At 37.4% G+C, this 22849-nt stretch overlaps 2 long non-coding RNA genes across 6 annotated transcripts in view; one reads left to right on the forward strand and one right to left on the reverse strand.

Moving 5' to 3' along the window:
- LOC134731639 (uncharacterized) overlaps positions 1-3259 on the forward strand; it is a 384253-nt gene extending 380994 nt beyond the window's left edge. For all 3 annotated transcript variants that reach the window (XR_010114084.1, XR_010114085.1, XR_010114086.1), the window contains 2 exons: positions 2576-2675; positions 3013-3259. This is a non-coding gene — a long non-coding RNA (uncharacterized lncRNA). The remainder of the gene's footprint in view (positions 1-2575; positions 2676-3012) is intronic.
- LOC129492314 (uncharacterized) overlaps positions 1-22849 on the reverse strand; it is a 299404-nt gene that overhangs the window by 127453 nt on the left and 149102 nt on the right. Inside the window, exon 4 of one of the 3 annotated variants that reach the window (XR_008660783.2) lies at positions 4964-5069. The exons of the other annotated variants lie outside the window; for them this stretch is intronic. This is a non-coding gene — a long non-coding RNA (uncharacterized lncRNA). Of the gene's footprint in view, positions 1-4963; positions 5070-22849 lie in introns of those variants that run through there. 3 annotated transcript variants of the gene reach the window in all.

A 22849-nucleotide genomic window follows, 5' to 3' on the forward strand; every position in this document is an offset into this window, starting at 1 on the left:
TTTTCAAACTATATCCCCTTAGCACTCAATGCCTTGAGAAGGCAAATACTTTCAGGTTTTACTCCAAAGGCTTTTTATGGCTACAGGATCTTGAGGCAAGGTATACTGGAAATGCCAGGGAGTTAACCACCAAGACCCCTAACCACCAGCAGCCCACAAATGACAAATAGGAATTGGTGCATAAATACCCCAGCTCTCTCTCCCCTCCCATTGTAAAAGCATTGGCCATATTTCTCACCATCTATCAAAAGTACCTAACCAAGGTTCCACAAGAGTAGCTTGCTTATGAGGCACCCTATTTTGGCTTCCTAGGCTTCTTTCCCTTCCATGTCTCACCTCTTCACTCTTCTGGGATTATCACCCAGATTACTTGCAGGTAATCTTAATCTCACAGTGTAGCATCTGAAAGAACCCATTTTAAGCCAGAAGCTAGAACTGAACATCTTTTCCTTCCATTAACCATGCTCAAAGCTAAACACATTTAAGATGCTGCATGAAAACAATGGAGAAATAGCAAGAATTGTTAGCTGCTCAGTGAATCAGGAAGTTCTAAATTAAGACTGGTCTCTTTCTCAGCAGTCAGTCTTCCTCAAGTTTTGCTATTCAAAAATATGTTTAAAAGAAGGTAGTAGAAAAAATTAGAATGGTAAATCATTGTCTTACATGCTCAAGATGTGTTGTCTTGCTGTCATCAATATTTGTTTAGTATCATAATAATAGACAATGTTGCCCATAAGCATTTGTGTCTGGCAGCTTGATTTTCATAGGTTTATTGCTTAGACAAACTGATATTTTCCACTGAGCCTGTCATATAAACAAACTTCTTTTAGATTTAATATTTTATTTTATTCCTCTGAAGACAGTTATATTGATATTTTAATCTGAGATGCTATTTTAATTTTGGAATACTGGAGTTATATTATCTAGGATTTGAGAAAGAAATTTAGGTTGATTTACTGTTCCTTCTGAAATATAAGTGATGCCAGTAGATTCTTTGAATAGACAATATAAATTTAAAAAATTGAATTTTATTCTGGGTTTTTTCACTGATTTATAAGTCTAAGTACATTCTAATTAAGTTCTACATTTCTCAGTTTCGCTATATACCAAGTGGATACATTTATCCTCCATTTTAAAATATGGGATTATAAAGTAATTTGTCAGAAAATAAGGTTTAATAGGATTTTTGTACTTAACCACAAGTTTTAAGTAATGAAAAATTTAATTTTGCTTATAAACTTCCATCTCTAAAATTATACAAAGAGATAAGAATGAGGCACACGAAAGACATCATATCACTAGGGTGTGGTGGGGTACAGAACATTACAAAATTTGGCCTCATGCAGCTCTCCTTGCTGTCAGCCACAAGATACCTTAAAGTACTCAGCCCCAGTGGGTGTTGCTTCAATTGGCCATCTCTCGCCCAGTTCTTTTTTTTCCAAGCTGCTATTCTTACGTTTAATAACATTTTGGCTACTGACAGTAAAGTGGCAGCTGCTTCTGTACTGCCATAATAACCAGAGACTGCTCAACTCCAAGGGCTACCTTTCACACTGAATACATTGTATTCTCCACAGTTGGGGATCCCTGCAGTTGAGCAACCCTGTAGTGCAAAACAAGCAGTCTCTTGTTTAGGTGCTGGGGTTGAGTGGCTCATTGGCAAAGTTGCAGCTATTGTCAATTAAGAATTCCAAAGAATAGCCAGAATGGAATATTTTCTTTGGCCAAAAACTGCACTTACCACTTTTCCTGCTCTACCTTACATAGTCTTCAAAACAATTCTGTGATGTGTTATTTTATTCCCATTCAATAGATGAAGAAAGCCAGGCATATACCTGGAGCTTAATATGCGTCTGACCAGCCCTTAAGTCTCTTTAAATTTAGAATGAGATAAACATGATTTAAATCCTGTTTTTGCTGCTTACCAGCTAAGTGGCTAAAAGCAAGTTTCATGATTGGTCTCACCCTCAGCTGCCAGTTCTGAAACAGGGATCCAACAGTAGCTGCCCTGCATGGCCTAAAAAAAGCCTGGTGAGGCCAAATGAGCAAATTGTAACTAGATAACACATTTTGTCAACAATGAAGCAGCACGTAAAATAAATTGCACTTTTATATTTATTATTCACACATTCTTAAAGGTACATAGCCTTATTTCTTTCTCACTCAGAATTTCCAGAGATAGAAAATTTTAATGTATTATACCCAATGGCATTTTCAGTCAGTGACATGAATTGAAATAACCAGGAAATCTACCTGTCTCTTCTTCTCTTCCCTCTACCTCTTCCATACACATTATACCAATCATAATGATTTTTAGATAACCAGAACTGAAACCTGATAGCCTCAGGCTATCCAGGTCTTTGGAAGCCCCAAAGTTTATGAAACAGCAATATTTTTTGCTTTTAAGTCAATTATGTACAACTGAGAAGTGGGTTGAGAAAGACATTTTTGAATATCAGGAGAAAAAAACTGATGAATTTTTTGATATTTCAGAATTTTAATTTTTTTAAATAAAACAATATTTAAATAATGTCCATAGGAAACTGGGTTAATAAAGTTTCATATTCCTAAACAGATCTTCCCTGCGGACGGACATTTTTATGTAAAGGAATGTGAGATGGGTCCTTGAGGAGCATCTTTCTGGAGATTATTCCATTTTTAGTTAATCGAGGAAGGTGAGTAATGGTTAATTTTATGTGTTAACTTTATGTTATGGTACCCAGATATTTAGTCAAATACCAGTCTAGATATTGCTGTAAAGGTATTTTTAAAATAAGATAAACATGTACATCTGTAGACATTGAGTAAAAGCATATTACCCTCCATAATTTGAGTGGGTCTTATCTAATCAGTTGAAGATCTTAAGAGCACAATTACTGAGATCCCCAAGGAAGAGAGAATTCGGTCTTCCTCCAGGTGGTCTTCAGACTCAATCTGTAACATCGATCAACTCTTCCCTGGGTCGTTTCTCTGGAAAACCCTAATACATGGTGTGTTTGCCATCCTTTGTAGTTCCCAAACAGCATGGAATGGTTGCTCTATAAGTGAAAATGATGGACAGCAAGTGCTTTAAAGATGATCTATGGAAATGAAACCTTTCCCACCGAAAATGTACAGGAGGAATATGTCTTCAGAAACTCTCAACCAGATACAGGAGCAACCTTCAATCTCTCCTACCTTTTCTTTGAATAAACTTTGATTTATTTTTCATCAAGATAGCTTTTTCCCAACACTGAGTTTGATTTTATGGTTTTCTAATAAAATTAAACATTGCCATTTCCAATCTTTGCTCTTCTCCATTCTTTTTTTTCCACTCTCTAGCCCCAAAGGACATCTGATCTATTCCTGCTGCACCTTCTGAAATCTATGAACTGTGAAATTACATAATTGATAGTTGAAAAATCAGTAGTAGAGTGCCAAAAAGTTCACATGATATTATCTTCTTTCTTTCCCCCACCCCCTGCTTTCCTCTTAGTCAAACACAGTTATGGCAGCAGATACAAAGGCAATTAGCTTTGAAAACTCTGGCATACAGGAAGTCCCCATACAATTGCTTGGAATAAGGAATGGTATGTATTAAAAAGCTTTTTGAGTATTCACCACCATCTGCTCCTATCAGGACCGTCAGTTCTGCATTGGTCCTTCTCTGTCTCCCACCCTATTCCTACACACTGTGGGAGTGTCCTGAAAGAGCCATCATCTGGCAGCTATTTTAACATATGTGCAGTCAGTATTGTTACTTTAAACAACATAAAGGCCACTAAAGAATTTAGAAGCCCACTAATTAAGAAAAAAATATTTTCACATGGGGAGTATTTGCAATAAAATGAGCCTGTATATACTTTGCTGAACCAAGGATAATAATTCTGAACATTCGGTCTCAGATTCTACACCTTATTTTATCTTTGTGCTTGCGATATTGGTGCTCTGGACAAGAAAAATCACTTCAACTGAATTTACTTTTCACAGTAATTCTCATTTAAAACTAACAGTTTGATTTTTTAAAAATAAAGAGTTTACACATTTGCTTCATGGATAGATCACCCAGAGCTTAAAATATTTTAGATTAATATATTTAGAGCCAAAATGTGGAAAGGTATTATGTTTAGTAGCTTTCTGAAGGATGACAGATGGGTAAGAAAAGACACTGTGGGAACTTTTGGTCCCTGTTATAATTTTGTAAAATTTTTATATCTGAAGGTTGTGTAAGAGCTAATTCTGTGGTTGTCCTTGGAGTGAAAACTAAAGACCTGAACACCCACATCACTCTGTCTTTTAAAACAGCAAATAACTACCTGAGGCACACGCTTGGAGAGTGATTCTGTACTGAATGAGATGAGAAAAAATGTGTGTGAGGGAGCTCTACAGATTGTTTCAAGAACAGAAGGCTCATGGATATACTTTCCATCCACATTTTGCTGAAGCCTAATAGGAGAGATTTGGTTGTTTTATAATATGTCAGGGTAAACTGTTATCACATAATGTGAAAGCTTCCTAACATACGTTATTATTGGTCAGAAATCATCGGAAAAAGGTCTTTTTGCAGATCACATGTTACTTTACGTTTAAATTTCTTTTTAGGTTTTCTAGTATTTCTTTTAATAAGCAATATAAGCTAGAAAAAATGTGCTGAGAAAATCATTTTTGAAATGAAAAGGCTTAATTTTATTTTACTCAAACTTCAGTTAATTTGCTCTGTTAAAAAATATGCCCATATAAAAAATAAGTAGAACATTCTATCTTATTGGTTCCATATCTGCCATTGTTGATAATGAGCCAATGGCTATTTCAATATTTTTATTTTTGAGAAATCTTTGTAAAGACTTACGGAATTTTATGTGTTAAATATTAAATTTAAATAAATTTATGTATTAAATATTCAAAAACTCATTAAAAGATATCTTTTCAGTTGATCCTCATAAATTAAGCACTAAGAAATTAAAGAACTAGCACTTACAGGCTTGTCTTGACTTCTACTCTCTGGATTTCTCTGTATCTTCTTGGTCTGGGCCTTTGTAGCTTCATTTTCCTTTTAAAGCAGCTGCATATGGTTAGACTTTGTGATCAACCTATTGTTTCAGAGATTTATCCAAGTTATAGTCCGTTCTATCACATCCTTCTTTGCTACTGAATGTAAATTAAGTTCAAGGAATTAAGATGTATAGGTTAATTTTTTTTTAAATTCTGTTGCAGTAATGACATATGAAAAGTACATATAGACTGGTAAGTGTATGTGATTCTTCTGAGAGTACTATTTGTGAGATAGGATACAAAATGAATTTGTTCCAGGTGGAGAATAAATTTATGTCTTCAGGAAGATAACCATATCATCCTTTTAGGGCAGGAGATTCAATCATATTTGGAAAGAAAGAACGAAGACCAATACAAAGGAACAACTTGAAGGCATGAGAATAACGGAAAGAAGAGGGTGCCAGGGAGTCACGTGGTCATGGGACTCAAGAATTAAGTAGACGGATTTGCTTTACCAAGGAGGATACTGGAAGATTCCCAAAGACCAAAGACGTAGACCAGAAGTCAAAGGAGCTCATGTGAAATAGATGCAATTTTCTTAGAAAGTGTATATAGCATCTTTGACATAAGTAACTTCATCTTAGAAAGAGATTCTATCTTAATGTTTCCTAAGGCACTTTGCCAACAGAGACCAGATGCTTTGCTTAATAAAGACTGTGGGTCGGGTGCGGTGGCTCACGCCTGTAATTCCAGCACTTTGGGAGGCCGAGGTGGGTGGATCACGAGGTCAGGAGATTGAGACCATCCTTGCTAACACAGTGAAACCCCGTCTCTACTACAAAAAAAAAAATACAAAAAATTAGCTGGGCATGGTGGCAGGCGCCTGTAGTCCCAGTTACTGGGGAGGCTGAGGCAGGAGAATGGCGTGAACCTGGGAGGTGGAGGTTGCAGTGAGCCGAGATCACACCACTGCACTCCAGCCTGGGTGACAGAGCGAGACGCTGTCTCAAAAAAATAAATAAATAAAATAAATAAATACTGCATCCTAGCGGATAAGGGCATAAACAAGCACACTCTTCCACTAACACTTCTCACCAGGGAGCTCGGGGGCCATAAAAAGAAGGACTTCAGCTCAAAATGGTCATCTTAACTGACACTGTCTTGCTGTGATTTGTGTTAAGCCTCTTAATATCTGTCAGCAAAGGCTCTGCTCACATCAAAGACCATTCCTTGCCTGACTCTCAGAACGCCTGGCCCAGACCAGGGGATTCCTCTTTTTTTTTTTTTTTTGAGACAGAGTCTGGCTCTGTCCCCCAGGCTGGAGTGCCGTGGCACCATCTCGGCTCACTGCAAGCTCCGCCTCCGGGGTTCACGCCATTCTCCTGCCTCAGCCTCCTGAGTAGCTGGGACTACAGGCGCCTGCCACCACGCCCTGCTAATTTTTTTTTGTATTTTTAGTAGAAACAGGGTTTCACTATGTTGGCCAGGATGGTCTCGAACTCCTGACCTTGTGATCCGCCCACCTTGGCCTCCCAAAGTGCTGGGATTACAGGCTTGAGCCACCGCGCCCGGCCAAGCGGATTCCTTTTGTGTATACTGCTCTCCCTGGACTGGGAACATTAACCCTTTATCCACCTTCTCTTGATGTTAAATGTTACCTTGTTTGTGGTGGAATGTTTAATCTATAATATTTATATATTGATTAACTCTCCTATTTATGGTTTGCAGTATGGACTGACTTGTAGAGTGGCTTGAGCCTGTATGCCTGTGGCTCTGACTGCCGAGTGATCTGGAAGTAATGCGGGGAATTGCCTCCTTGGGAGCTCCATGTAGCTCCTAGCTTTTGTGTTTGAAATAGCATCAATGAATGTCTGACATTGTGGAAAGACACAAACACCTGTGGACTTGGTTATCTCTGACCTGGCACCACTCATGGAAGAAAGGGGGTAAACTGTGGAGAGCAAGGGGAAAAGGGGAAAATAATAGGGATAGTTTCTATCAGAAGCATGAAAGAAATCAATGTAAAGAAAATGAATTAATTCCTAATAATTCTGAGGACCTGGCTGAGAGGAAAGAAAAAAATAAACCAGCAATTATTGTGCTGGGCACTGACTGGGAGACCTCTCTTTTTCACTAATTAGTCAAGGAGGTGCTAGGACTTACTCATGATTGAGGATTGGCACTAGGACAAACCTCTGAAAGATTTTAGGAATGAGCAAATAATTGGTGGGGGCTGCAGTCTACAAATGGAAGCCAATGAAACTTCTATCTGAGGGGATATAGAGAAGCCAGGGATAGAGAGTTCAGAATGAAGCTAGAGGAAGGTCAAAATGGAGGTACATGAGCAAGGAACCAAGAAGCAACAGGTGGTTGTAATCAAACAGGGAGGTTTCTGAATCTGAAATCTTGGGATTGAATCCTTTCTTCATGAAAGAGATATCCCAGGAAGTGGTCCTTCTTGCCAAGAGTTAGAAAAAAATAGTAGATTTGAGAAGGTCAGTGAACTCTAATTATTTTTAGGTAAGAATCCTTTTTTCAAGTTAAATAAATTCTTGAAAATCAGCTGCAATCTACAGAAACAGCTATTTTGCTATTATTAAGAAGTTACTGTATTTTGTTTCAGAATTTCTGGTAAAGAGAGTGTTCTAAGTTGATATTATGCTAAACACATAAAATGTTCCAACTCCAAACATAGATCTGAGTGTATGCACAGCAAAAATTAATCATCAACTTGTTCAACTGGCAACTGCAGCCATTCATCTGCAGTTTCTAAAGGCTTGAACAATAGAACAGCACATAGTATGCATTTGCTTACTTAAATCTTGGTTTGAGTATTCTCCAATATGGGAGTTTCAATAATACAGACAAATACATGATATAATGCACTTACATTACAAATAAGAACATTGGGCTGGGCGCAGTGGCTCATGCCTGTAATCCCAGCACTTTGGGGAGGCCAAGGCGGGAGGATCACCTGAGCTCAAGAGTTTGAGATCAGTCTGGCCAACATGGTGAAACCTTGTCTCCACTAAAAATACAAAAAATTAGCTGGGCGTGGTGGTAGGCACCTGTAATCCTAGCTACTCAGGAGGCTGAGGCAAGAGAGTCGCTGGATTCCAGGAGGCAGAGGTTGCAGTGAGCTGAGATTGCGCCACTCTACTCCAGCCTGGGCAACAAGAGCAAAACTCCATCTCAGAAAAAAAAAAAAGAAAAAAGAAAAAAAAGAAAAACATGGGCAACAATTCACTAATTTCTCATTTCTTGTGAATTTTGCCAGAATTTTTTTTCTTTTAATCAGTAAACTGGTTTCATAGGAAGAACTCTCATCTTGTGGATCCTATCGTCAGTATCCTGCCCCTTCTTCCATCTTATTCTTATAGTCATTGGTTTCAATTATATTGTTTAGAGCTCAGCCTGCCTCCTTTTACCCAAATAGCCCACTGAAATTTGTATTACTAGGACTTTGTTTATAATTAACTTTTTTCTGGGTTATTAATTTTTTGGTCCCTTTTCTTTGGCAATTCAGGAGAAAGCAACTCCCATAAAGGGCTGCATAAGAATTCTTTAGTACCTTAGCTTTGAGCTTTTATTTGATATTGTTAAGATTGTAAATGCATATGGTTGTTAGTGCCAATTAGTTGAAAACAGCCTTAAAGACTTCCTACTGTTCCCAATCTTTTACTCTGACCAAGGTATATGGGGGATAGAGATAATATATTTAGCACTTTTATGTCCTTGATAACATATTTGCTTTCAGAGGACCATATTAAGAGCCCACTTTTGATTAGCTTCCTCTCCAGTCATTTAATTGTCCAGCATGATTACCTTAATCACACTGATATAGTCTCATCTCAGGGGTCACCTTCACCCAGGGGAGGCCAGACCTAATAAAATATTAGGGAAGGAAGTACTAGTAAGAGGGTGAATTGAAGTAATATCAGATAAAGGGAGATTTGCTAAGTGAGACCTTATAATAAGTGGCTTGGGTGAGGTGTAATTCCATCAGTGGAAGCTTAATAAGCAGGAAGCCATTGTACCCCAGGTGAGCAATAGCTCCTCAGCCCCCATGCAAAAAAGGGCAAGTTGGGATGATGGTGCCAGAATTTAGTCTACATGCAGAGGGTAAAGCTGAATGAGAAAAATAAATCAGGGCTAAAAATTATATATATATTAAAAACTTAAAAATAAGCCTCTAAACTGACCAAAAAGATTTTGTGATGTCTTTCTATAATATTTCAGATCCTATTTATCCTTAATGTACACTTGTATACTTTTATTATTATTCTTACTTCTGGCGTAGCTGACAGAAGTAAAGTTTTTAGAAGGCTAACTAGCGGAAATCAGTTAAGAGCACCAGGTAAATTGTGTATGCCCAGGTTAGAATGCAGATTCTGATTCAGTAAGTTCGGGGCTGGGCTCAAGGTTGAGCATTCTAACACCTTTCCAGGTGATGCTGAAAATGTTAATATTGCTAAGCAGATGTTAGGCCCACTCTTTTCTTGTTGCTTTTGTATATTTAGTGGCCCTGCAAGCTACCAGACAAACTGAAAACCCTGAAGATATTTTGAAATCACTTGCATTTTTAACTGAATACCTAGAGAGTTTTGTAAAAGAATGTCTGACCTGTAAATTTGTGGTGTCCTTTAGTCTGGCAGTTAAATGACTTGACTTTTGTTCTCTGGATTGTGGTATTATGAGTATATGTTTATTGTGATAGGCAAGAAAATAATAGCACATTAAATATCAAGATGCTGTCAGCACACTTGTATTATACTTTATACTCTGCATCTAACTGGTTATGTTACACTAATAATCTTTCAGTACCCTTTCAATTTAATGATTCAAAGCCAGTGAGCACAAGATAGACTATTTGGCTTAAGATGTCATTCCCCAATGTTTATTGGGCTTTGAATAATAAATGCAGATCTTTCTGCGGTCTCTCTGCTGAGGTTGCTTTTTCTGGCAGGAAGACGCCTCTTCAAGACTGCCTTAAAGTCCAAAGAAATTTAATTCGTCTTAAAACTACTTTTTAAAAAATCTTACAATTGAGGTCTATTGTAACAGGAGAGACCACACCCATAGGCCCCTGATGATCAATTATTTTCTTTGCCTGGATTTTCGTTATGCAACCCGGCTAGTTTGCTCTACTACAGGGAGGCTCACAAGATAAATTGCCTCCCTTTGGCCGTGTTGTTTTCTTCAATTACACAAACAGCAGCCGGAAAAACTGGAGGAGATGAGAACTACAAGAATTCTGGGAGATGCTAATGATTAGCACTTGCATTATCAGTCTCTGGAGGTTCTTCAAGCTCAGAGTCCCCCATGGCATTGTCAGAATAGCAAAGTGACAGGGAAGCAGTCAACATTCAGCTGCCCAGGATAATGCTCTTCCTGTGCACAGGGCTGTTCGCCTCCAGAGTTCCACATTCCACCAAGGAATCAACAGATGCTTCCTGGCCATGATGGTTTTAAATAGATCTAATCAGTCTGAGGGGCTGATAGCTGTGAAGAACCTTGTTACCCTGGGAAGGAAACCTATCTTTCTCCAATAAAACAGAATGTAGTTACTGTACCACTTGTTTCCTAAAGCACTGTCCTTTGTATTACTTATTTTTTGAAAGTGCAAGTTTGGGAAAGTCTTTAGAGATACTGAGCTTATCAACTGTATTCATCTTCTGATTGAATAAATTTCTTTATCAAAATAATCCGTTTGGAACACTATTTTGTTTGTGGTTCTCCAAGGAGAGAATGTTCTCTCTGCTTAGTCTGCTCCATTAAGAGTAAATCTCATAATGATACGATTGCCAGAAAAAGAAAAATATCTTATGATAATGAACTGAAGCATTGAGGTAGGGTAAAAATTTGCCAGCAACAACTCTCGTATTACTGTGCAAGCAAGTTTTCAGCTTTCACTATTAGAGTGCCCTGAAGCAAATTTTTTGGAGGTACAGGATTCACTCCTAGACAAGGGGTGGGGGTGTCTATCAGCAATGTGCTGGTGCTGGTTATAAGCAGAACAATCCACATACTGGAGGAGTTTCAGCAGGAAGCTGTGCCAAAAAAAAAAAAAAAAAAAAAGACAGGAAAGTGAGAGGTATGAGAGGTAGAACTTAATGTAACATCCATGATGTGTAGGATATAAAGTAGAACATCTGAGAAAGGCATGGGCTTTGGAATTGGACACATCTACCTTAAAATAGAGATCCGCTTTGTGGTTCTACACACAATCTTTTCTATTTTCCATTTGTAAAGTAGAAATAATAGTACTGTCTGCACAGGGCCATTATAAGAATCAAATGAGTTTGGAATAAGTTAATTTCCTAGCATATATGTGACTAATGTTAACTTTGCTAATATTATTTCATAGGCAGAGCTTACCACTCCTTCCTTTGTTTTATTTCCATTAGGATTCTTATGACACTTCATTGAAATTATTTGTGTTCAAGTCTGTTTGGGTTTTGATTCTCTTGGACAAGGACCATGTGTTTATTCAGAGCACTAAATTTGAGGTTGAAATTTTTATGTTCAACCAATATGTTTTTTCACTAGTCAAAATGGGAATGATAGTATTTTGCAAGGTGGCTATGAAGATTCAATGAGAAACCATATTATGTATTCTACCTTGGCACAGTGCTTGGCACAGAGTAGTGACTAAGTAGATGTTAGTCTCACTCTTTTCTTCTTCTTTTTTTTTTTTTTTGAGACGGAGTCTCACTCTTTCACGCAGGCCTAACTGCAGTGGCGCTATCTCGGCTCACTGCAAGCTCCGCTTCCTGGGTTCACGCCATTCTCCCACCTCAGCCTCCCGAGTAGCTGGGACTACAGGCGCCCGCCACTGCGCCTGACTAATTTTTTGTATTTTTAGTAGAGACAGGCTTTCACCGTGTTAGCCAGGATGGTCTCGATCTCCTGACCTCGTGATCTGCCCGCCTTGGCCTCTCTTTTCTTCTTTATCATGGCCAGTCCCTAGCAATTTTTAGTACATATTTCATGTGTAATACCATTTGTTTAATGAGTAAGAGAATCTATGAATAAGTAAGTGAGTGTATGTGTGAGTGAAACTGAGCATTGGACGAAAGTCAGAGATTTTGGTTCTAATGCTGTCTTTGACTTCAACTATCTAGCTGCGTGACCTTGAGAATGTATTCTGCTTCTATGGGCCCTAGTGTCTGCAAAGAAGGAATTGCAAAGGAGTTGAATGAACTATTCAACTATATATAACGATTCTTCTAGGTTTAAAAGGCATGACACAAAACTACAGCTTTTGATTGACATGAAATCCCACTTCTCAGTAATACAAAGAAGCCATGGTATGCGTAGTTTTCTCTAACATTGTAAGGGTTGGTAAGAGGGAATGCCAAAGAGTAAGAGATCCCTTCCAGAACTAGAAATACCATTTGACCCAGCCATCCCATTACTGGGTATATGCCTAAAGGATTATAAATCATGCTGCTATAAAGACACATGCACACGTATGTTTATTGTGGCACTATTCACAATAGCAAAGACTTGGAACCAACCTAGATGTCCATCAGTGATAGACTGGATTAAGAAAATGTGGCACATATACACCATGGAATACTATGCAGCCATAAAAAAGGATGCGTTCATGTCCTTTGTAGGGACATGGATGAAGCTGGAAACCATCATTCTCAGCAAACTATTGCAAGGACAAAATACCAAACACTGCATGTTCTCACTCATAGGTGGGAACTGAACAATGAGAACATTTGGACACAAGAAGGGGAACATCCCACACCAGGACCTGTTGTGGGGTGGGGGGAGGGGGGAGGGATGGCAATAGGAGATATCCCTAATGTAAATGATGAGTTAATGGGTGTAGCACACCAATGTGGCACATGTATACATATGTAACAAACCTGCATGTTGTGCACATGTACTCTAGAACTTAAAGTATAATAAAAAAAATAAAAAAATAAAAAATAAAAAAGAGTAAGAGATCCTTGAAAGACACCCACCGCAATGGCTGCACTCATTTGTTGAATGACAATTTATTTCGGATAGTGGAAAATGAGACAGTGTATCAGTCTAACATTTCAGACTTACTAAAAGTCAGTACTTTCCTCTTGGGAATCTCTTCATGGTGAAGGGCTTATGCCTTGGATACTTCTTCTATTAAAAAATCCATAGCTACTGTACCACATGGTGACTTTAAAGCAGTGGTCCTCAAAGTGTGGTCCCTGGACCGGTAGCACCAGCAACAGCTGGAAACTTGTGAGAAGTGAATATTCTCAGGAACCACTTCAGACCTTCTGAATCAGAAACTCTGTGGCTGGGATCCAGCAATCTGTGATCCAGGTACATCAGATGGACACTAAAGTTTGAGAATAATTTCAGGAAAACAAAATCTTAAATTCTGACTCATCTTCTGAATCTTCTGAACCTTCTGAATTCAGAGTGTAATTCTGAACTGTGCTTAATACAGCCACAGTTCAGAATTACACTCAATAAAGTTCTTTCTCAGGGCTATCTCAATTTATATATATATAGAGTTATACACATATATACATATATAGTTATACACATATATATACATATATATAGTTTGTACATGGTGTCTGTTTGCCTTTATATATATATATATATATATATGTAAAGTATAAATGCTCACATGCTCAAAGAATGTCCTGTATTCTTCCACTTTATAAATGGGAATTATTCTATACCTTTATGAGGGAAGAACAGTGAAGTGGGTTGATTTGAAGAGCACTAAGTCCATTTATTTTTACCAGTTATTAACTTAGGTACGTGTATTCTTTTCTCTTTCCCAGCTTTTTAAAAATATGCTTTCTAATATTCAGCATAAACAAGACTTCTGAAGAGATTGAGATGAAATCGTTTTGCTTCACGTTCAAGACCCTGGCAGCTGAGCATCCACAAAGCTTCCTTCTCATCACACTTTTCTTTGTTGATACAGGTGGAGAAATCAGCAGCAGAAGGCACAACTGTCTCCGTTTTGCAGGTTTTCTGCATGTTTCCATTTCACTCCCTTTGCTCTCCCTTACTTTCAGAAATAATGAGAAAAAATTCTTTCCCATGTACTTATTATCATAGCTAGAGGAAAGAGAAAAGATCATTAAAATAATGAAGTGATTTCAGCACGATTAATTATGTCCAAAGCCATTGATGTTCACAGGTAATGAAAACACTCAACTACCCTAAGCTCTGGTTGTAAGATAAAGTCAGTTGTCCACTTTTTAGCAACCGTGGATAAGTGGGAAGGAATAACCTTTTGGCATGGGCAAACTTAGATGAATGATCTGTTTCATCATTTACTGCAGCTGGATCAATTTGGTCAACCAGGAAAAGACAGATTTCACCTGAGCCTTTTGACAGACATTCATTTGGCACAGAGAAATCATTGAGTTTGCAATGCCTGTTGTCAATGAAAGGAACTTAAATATGCAAAAAGGAAAAATCTTGCACTAGGAAAACATGGTGGAGAGGGAAAAAATGAAGGCTCATGAAACATTTCAAGCTATTCTGTCAAAGAAATGTATTTTATGGCTAATTGAGCTCTATCGTTGGCTGACACGTGTGACTGTCTGCTGAAAATGACCTATGTTTTTCAAGAGCTGAATTTAAAGACATCAATAGACATTATTGATATAATTGTTTTAATTATAAAAGGAAGTAAGTATGAAACTTATTTGTACATCGTGTCTGTTTATCCTGATTTATGGGATTGATCCTAATCAGCTTTTATCACCAGGGGAAATAATTGCTCGTAGTATTATTGCTCATTTGAACTAAAAGTAGATACGGTATCTGAAACCACATGAATCATCATGATAAGGTTTTAGGATGCTCTAAAATCAAAGGTAAAACAGCAAATGTTTAGATTGTAGTTAATAGGAATAAGTTGCCTTATTGTGCTACAAACGCCATCTCCACAGTCACTGGCACAGAAGATATTCTGAAGCACATAACTTCTTCCAATGTGAAACACACAAATAAGTTATTAGAGAAAACCTAGAAATATGGATTGACTGTAAATGGAGTTTATAGTTTGATATATGTGAATTGAGTTGCAATACCAATAATACAAACGCTCAGCCATAATAGGTTTCCTAAGACAGTGCGTGGTTATAGTCTTCAAAAGCCGTAACAGCAATGCCCTCTCTCTTTAATGGATAATCTTTCTCCAATCCTGTCCTGTGGGTAATTCTGTGGATGGGATTTAGTCATTTAATTATGAATGTAGGGGTTAAAAAAAGGGCTGTAAACCAAATTTCATGTTACTCAAGTAGAAATAAAAACTGACTTAAATCCGTCTAATTGTGGTAAAGACAGAGGGTTGCTGGGAGACACTGAAGGATTTTCATTCCAAGATTAAAAAGCAAATGTTTATTCTCCATATTTTGAAATTAGATCTTTTCTCTCAGTGTTCTAGTATTTCACTGATAGTCTTCAAGTCTTACTATGTAAGCTACAAATGCCATTACCTTTTTTTTTTTTTTTTTTGAGATGGAGTCTGGCTCTGTCACCCAGGCTGGAGTGCAGTGGCGGGATCTCGGCTCACTGCAGGCTCCACCCCCTCAGGGTTCCCGCCATTCTCCTGCCTCAGCCTCCCAAGTAGCTGGGACTACAGGCGCCCGCCACCACGCCCGGCTAATTTTTTTTGTATTTTTAGTAGAGACGGGGTTTCATTGTGTTAGCCAGGATGGTCTCGATCTCCTGACCTCGTGATCTGCCCGCCTCGGCCTCCCAAAGTGCTGGGATTACAGGCGTGAGCCACCGCGCCCGGCCGCCATTACCTTTTAAGGTATTTATATATTTCAACGATTTCAGTTAATATCTGTTATTTAGCACTATGTGCAATGTATTGTAATTCTTTCTGGCACTTATATCAAACCCTTGCTATAAAGCCAATGGAGGAGTCAGATGATTTTTCAATCTGTTCTCTAAGGAACCAAGTCATATTCATAGGGCAAGGATTTTTGTTCTGCACTATCTCTCACATAGTGTAGGCATTCTAAGTTTTAGGGCTATGGGCCTCAACCTTGACCATATATTAGAATCACCTGGATAGTTTTAACAATGACCAATGACTGGTTCCTACTGCAGACTGGTTAAACTAAATATGCGTGTGGTGAGTGCCAAGCATATGTATTTTTAAAACTCTCTGGGTGATTTTTATGTGCATCCATGATTGGGCAAAATAATTTTTACTGGAGAAGTGTAGGTGTATCTCATTATTGTCTTTTATCTATTTTTTTCATCAAGCCTTAAAATAATCAATGGCCAACTTTTTGCAATTTGTCTTATAGATTTAAACATTCTCTTTATTATTATTCTTACCTGTGGCCAAACACAGTTTTATTGATTGCCATATACCTGATATTGCAGTCTTGGAAAACGTAAAATCTACATTTTTAATTCTAGATTGAATTCTGTAATTAATTAAGCGTCTCGTCCCAGGTTAGTGATTTGCAAATAAGTAAATGCCATATAAATGAAAGGTATTAATAATAACAAAATCAAGTACAATACCACTTTATTGTCCTTACTTTTCATAATTTTTAAATTTTATATGCTTTACTTATTTCTTTACCCTTTGTTATCACTGAGGAGTTTGCAATGACTGTTGTAAATGAAATGAATTTAAACATGGAAAAAGAAAAATTTTTCCCTTAAGCAAGCATGGAGGAGGGGAAGAAAATGAAGGCTCATGAAACATTTCAAGCTATCCTGTCAAAAACAATGTATGTTATGGCTAATTGAAAAACAGTTCCTTTTATAATTAAAAAATAAATACATCAATAATATGTATTAATGGCTTTAAATTCTACTCTTGAGAAATAAAGTACTGGCTCAAGTTATGCAGGAGACCACATGTATATTATTTTATTGTTGGCATTGGAGCTTAGTTTTACCTTTCAACTAGAGATTTTCTCCAGAAAAATGGTTCATTTTTGCCTATTAATATGTTAACATACTTTGAAATATTTAAGAATTTGAAAATTGCATAAAAAGAATGCAATTAATACCCATTTACCTACCACTCAACTTAAGAAATAAAACATCACCAATACAATTAACCCTCCCTCTGTTTTCTTCTCTTCCTCATTGTGTTGCCAAATTTAACAAATAAGGATATAGGCCACCAGTACATTTTGAACTTTGAATGAACAACCAATGACCTTTTATTTGTCCAAAATATTTCATAAGATATACTTAAAATTTTTGTTTTAATGTCAATATAAAAACTTTAATTATTTTTCTGAAATTCAAATTTCACTGGGCACCCTTTACTTTATATGGCAACACAACTCCCTCATGCATTTCCTTTTACTTCAACTACATGTGTAATAATTTAAACATGTATATAAATGATATATCTCTTAATACTGTTGGCCTTCCATATCCATTGATTCCACATCCATTAATTCAACCAACTTGACATTGAGAAGATTTTTTCTGATTACTGTGTTTGAAATAAACTCTTGGCTTATTAAAAAAAAAAAAAAAGAAAATATTCCAGAAAGAATTCACAAATTTCCAAAAAAGAAAATTTGAATATGCTGCTTGACAATTACTATATTAAACCCATCAGAATAAAGTGATGTGTAGGCATTGTATTAGGTATTATAAGTAATATGGAGATAATTTAAAGTATATGGGAGGATATGCATAGGGTATATGCAAATACTATACCATTTATCAAAGGAACTTGAGTATCCTCAGATTTTGTATGATCAGGGAGTCTGGAACTAGTTTTCCATAGACACTGAGCAATGGCTGTATATAATACCTACCTATCTTTTCTGGGGGAGGGGGGATGGAGTCTTACTCTGTTGCCCAGGCTGGAGTGCAGTGGTGTGATCTTGGCTCACTGCAATCTCTGCCACCCAGGTTCAAGTGATTCTCCTGCCTCAGCCTCCCGAGTAGCTGGGATTACAGGCAACTGCCACCATGCCCGGCTGATTTTTGTAGTTTTAGTAGAGATGGGGTTTCACCATCTTGGCCAGGCTTGTCTTGAACTCCTGACCTCGTGATCCACCCAACTTGTCCTCCCAAAGTGCTGGGATTACAGGGGTAAGCCACCACACCTGGCCTACCTACCTATCTTTGCAACCATTTTTTACCCAGTAGCATGCTTTTAAGTTATTCATGTTTGTTCATGGAGTTCTAATTAATTTATTTTCAATCCCATACAATAGTCCATTGGAAGACTGCTCCAAAAATTAATTACACATTATTCTGGTGGCCTTAAATGCCACGTTTAACTTTTTGCAACTATAAACAATGCTTCTATGAACATTCTTGTTTCAGCAGTTTCTCTAGGATTCATATCTAGCAGTGAAATTTCTATATTGTGGGTTGTATATACATTGTCTGTTATTTATTTGTTGGATAATATTTGGAGTGGAAGTGGGAACTTAAGCCTTTTAGCTATGTTGGCAACGATAAAGATGATGACATTTATTGACAGTTTTACATTTTCAGGTTGTAGTCTTGAATGATTTATATATAATATTGCATTTTATGATCCCAAAACACTGTGAGGTAGGTACGATACAAATAATGATAATACTGATGATGATTCTAGTTTTGACAAGCAATGTTCTTTTACTCATGTTCTCATTTGACCCATATTACATCCTTTGGAGGAGATATCATTATTTACATTTTTCAGATGAGGAAACCTAGGTTTAAAGAGGTTATATGCTTATTTCAAGTCTCTCAGTACGCGATAGATCCAGGATTAAAACCTGAATTTTTAAAATTCAAACCTCAGATTTTTTGCTTTTATTAAACTTCTAAATTAATATAAAGGCAAGAACTTTTAAATTAAGAGGAATTAATTCAACCAATTTTGGTATTTCATATTCTAAAGCATCTTCTTAACAAAAAGATATTTTCATGTTCAGCAAATTGTTTAGGAAACATGTATGAACACTGAATACTTTGAGAAAAGGGGTAAAATGTATACTGTGTTTCTTAACTAGGAATATACTATATCTTAAAATAAGTGACAATTTGCATTTAGGTAATGAGACCAGATGCAGATACGCTATCTCCTCACTGCATGACTCCAAGCCTGATCAGTTGATTGATTTTGTTTCCTCTGTACTGACACCAGTCCACAAGTAAAAAGTAGACAATAATGCAAACATTTTTATTCCTAATATTTGCAAATACAAAGTTTCTGAGATTATTTCATATTTATGGTCATCGACGTTTTGAGATTAAAAACATCTTTTGTTATGTATTCATTGTAGATATAATAGAAATTCTGTTTTTTTTTTTTCTTGAGATGGAGTCTCACTCTGTCACCTAGGCTGGAGTGTGGTGGAATGATCTCAGCTCACTGTAACCTCTGCCTCCAGGTTCAAGCAGTTATCCTGCCTCAGCCTCCCAAGTAGCTGAGATTACAGGCACACACCACCACACCTGGATCATTTTTGTATTTTTAGTAGAGAAGAGGCTTTGCTGTGTTGGCCAGGGTGGTCTCAAACTCCTGACCTCAAGTGATCTGCCCACCTCTGCCTCCCAAATTGCTGGGATTACAGGCATGAGCTACTGTGCCTGGCCAAAATAGAAATTTAAAGAGGTTAGGTAATTTACTCCAAATTTTATTAAATAAATGAAATGGAAACAAAATCTATACTTTCAGGAAGAAAGCAAAACTGTCAATGATTTCTAATATCATCAGAAGCTTGTGGTCTATAGCAGGTAGAAAAACTGGCCCCCCAAAATGTACACATCCTAATCCCTGAAACCTGTGAATATGTTATTAATACTTTGTATGGCAAAAAGGATTTTGCAGATGGAAATAAGTTAAAGACCTGGAGAGTAGAGAGAGTAGTTTGGATTATATAAGTGGGCCCCATCTAATCACATGAGTTCTTAAAAGAAGAGAACTTTTGCAAGCTGTGGTCAGAAGGAACTACGAATATGAAGTAGTAGTCAGAGAGATGCAAGATTTCTGGGCTAAAGTTGGGGGAACAGAGTTATAATCCAAGAAATGTAGGCAGCTTCTAGAAGCTGGAAAAGGTACAGAAACAGACTCAAAGCATCCAGGAAGGATGATAAACCTGTCAACACCTTAATTTTAGCCTAGGGAAACCTGTGTTGGGCTTCTAAACTGCAAAATTCCTAAATACAATTTTATGTTTTAAGCCAACAAGTTGGTGATAATTTGTTACAGTGCATATTAATTATTATGATAGTTGTAGTTAAGACAAACGATATCAGATTTGGAGTTAGGAGACCTGGCATCTGACACTTTTTGTGCACAAAAGTCAACTTGTTTTTTTTTTTCTTTTTTCGTTCTTTTTTTTATACTTTAAGTTCTGGGGTACATGTGCAGAACGTGCAGTTTCGTTACATAGATACACATGTGCCACGGTGGTTTGCTGCACCCATCAACCTGTCATCTACATTAGGTATTTCTCCTAATACTATCCCTCCCCTAGCCTCCCCGCCCCCTGACAAGCCCCAGTGTGTAATGTTCTCCTCCCTGTGTCCATGTGTTCCCATTGTTCAACTCCCACTTAAGTGAAAATACGCGGTGTTCGGTTTTCTGTTCCTGTGTTAGTTTGCTGAGAATGATGGTTTCCAGATTCATCCATGTCCCTGCAAACGACATGAAATCATCCTTTTTTCATGGCTGCACAGTGTTCCATAGTGTATATGTGCCACATTTTGTTTATCCAGTCTATAATTGATTGGCATTTGGGTTGGTTCCAAGTCTTTGCTATTATGAATAGTGCCACAATAAACATACGTGTGCATGTGTCTTTATAGTAGCATGATTTATAATCCTTTGGGTATATACACAGTAATGGGATCACTGGGTCAAATGGTATTTCTGGTTCTAGATCCTTGAGGAATTGCCACACTGTCTTCTACAATGGTTGAACTAATTTACACTCCCACCAACAGTGTAAAAGTGTTCCTATTTCTCCACATCTCTACAGCATCTGTGGTTTCCTGACTTTTTAATGATCGCCATTCTAACTGGCATGAGATGGTATCTCATTGTGGTTTTGATTTACATTTCTCTAATGACCAGTGATGATGAGCTTTTTTTCATGTTTGGTGGCTGCATAAATGTCTTCTTTTGAGAAGTGTCTGTTCATATCCTTCACCCACTTTTTGATGGGGGTGTTTTTTCCTATAAATTTGTTTAATTTCTTTGTAGATTCTGGATGTTAGCCCTTTGTCAGGTGGATAGATTGAAAAATTTTCTCCCATTCTGTAGGTTGCCTCTTCACTCTGATGATAGTTTCTTTTGCTGTGCAGAAGCTCTTTAGTTTAGCCATTTGTCAATTTTGGCTTTTGTTGCCATTGCTTTTGGTGTTTTAGTCATGAACTCTTTGCCTATGCCTATGCCCTGAATACTATGGCCTAGGTTTTCTTCTAGGGTTGTTATGGTTGTAGGTCTTACGTTTAAATCTTTAATCCATCTTGAGTTAATTTTTGTATAAGGTGTAAGGAAGGGATCCAGTTTCAGTTTTCTGCATATGCCTAGCCAGTTTTCCCAACACCATTTATTAAATAGGGAATCTTTTCCCCATTGCTTGTTTCTATCAGGTTTGTCGAAGATTAGATGGTTGCGGATGTGTGGTGTTATTTCTGAGGCCTCTGTTCGGTTCCATTGGTCTATATATCTGTTTTGGTACCAGTACCATGTGGTTTTGGTTACTGTGGACTTGCAGTATAGTTTGAAGTCAGGTAGCGTGGCTTTGTTCTTTTTGCTTAGGATTGTCTTAGTTATGCGGACTCTTTATTGGTTCCATAAGAATTTTAAAGTAGTTTTTTCCAATTCTGTTGAGAAAGTCAGTGGTAGCTTGATGGGGATAGCATTGAGTCTATAAATTACTTTGGGCAGTATGGCCATTTTCATGATACTGATTCTTCCTATCCATGAGCATGGAATGTTTTTCTATTTATTTGTGTCCTTTCTTATTTCCTTGAGCAGTGGTTTGTAGTTCTCCTTGAAGAGGTCCTTCACATCCCTTGTAAGTTGTATTCCTAGGTATTTTATTCTCTTTGTAGCAATTGTGAATATGAGTTCACTCATGATTTGGCTCTCTGTTTGTCTATTATTGGTGTATAGGAATGCTTGTGATTTTTGCACATTAATTTTGTATCCCGAGACTTTGCTGAAGTTGCTTGTCAGTTTAAAGAGATTCTGGGCTGAGATAATGTGGTTTTCTAAATATACAATCATGTCATCTGCAAACAGAGACAATTTTACTTCCTCTTTTCCTATTTGAGTACACTTTTATTTCTTTATCTTGCCTGATTTCCCTGTCCAGAACTTCCAACACTATGCTGAATAGGAGTAGTGTGAGAGGGCATCCTTGTCTTGTGCCGGTTTTCAAAGGGAATGCTTCCAGTTTTTGCCCATTCAGTATGATATTGGCTGTGGGTTTGTCATAAATAGCTCTTATTATTTTGAGATATGTTCCATCAATACCTAGTTTATTGACAGTTTTTAGCATGAAGGGGTGTTGAATTTTATTCAACACTTTTCTGCATCTATTGAAATAATTATGTTTTTTGTCATTGATTCTGTTTATGTGATGGATTACGTTTATGGATTTGTGTATGTTGAACCAGCCTTGCATCCCAGGGATGAAGACAAGTTGATCATGGTGGATAAGCTTTTTGATGTGCTGCTGGATTCGGTTTGCCAGTATTTTACTGAGGATTTTCGCATCAATGTTCATCAGGGATATTGGCCTGAAATTTTCTTTTTTTGTTGTGTCTCTGCCACGTTTTGGTATCAGGATGATGTTGGCCTCATAAAATGAGTTAGGGAGGATTCTCTCTTTTTCTATTGTTTGGAATAGTTTCAGAAGGAATGGTAACAGCTTCTCTCTGTACCTCTGGTAGAATTTAG

The sequence above is a fragment of the Symphalangus syndactylus genome, chromosome 10, assembly GCF_028878055.3.
Source record: "Symphalangus syndactylus isolate Jambi chromosome 10, NHGRI_mSymSyn1-v2.1_pri, whole genome shotgun sequence".
In the NCBI taxonomy this organism is placed as follows: domain Eukaryota; kingdom Metazoa; phylum Chordata; class Mammalia; order Primates; family Hylobatidae; genus Symphalangus; species Symphalangus syndactylus.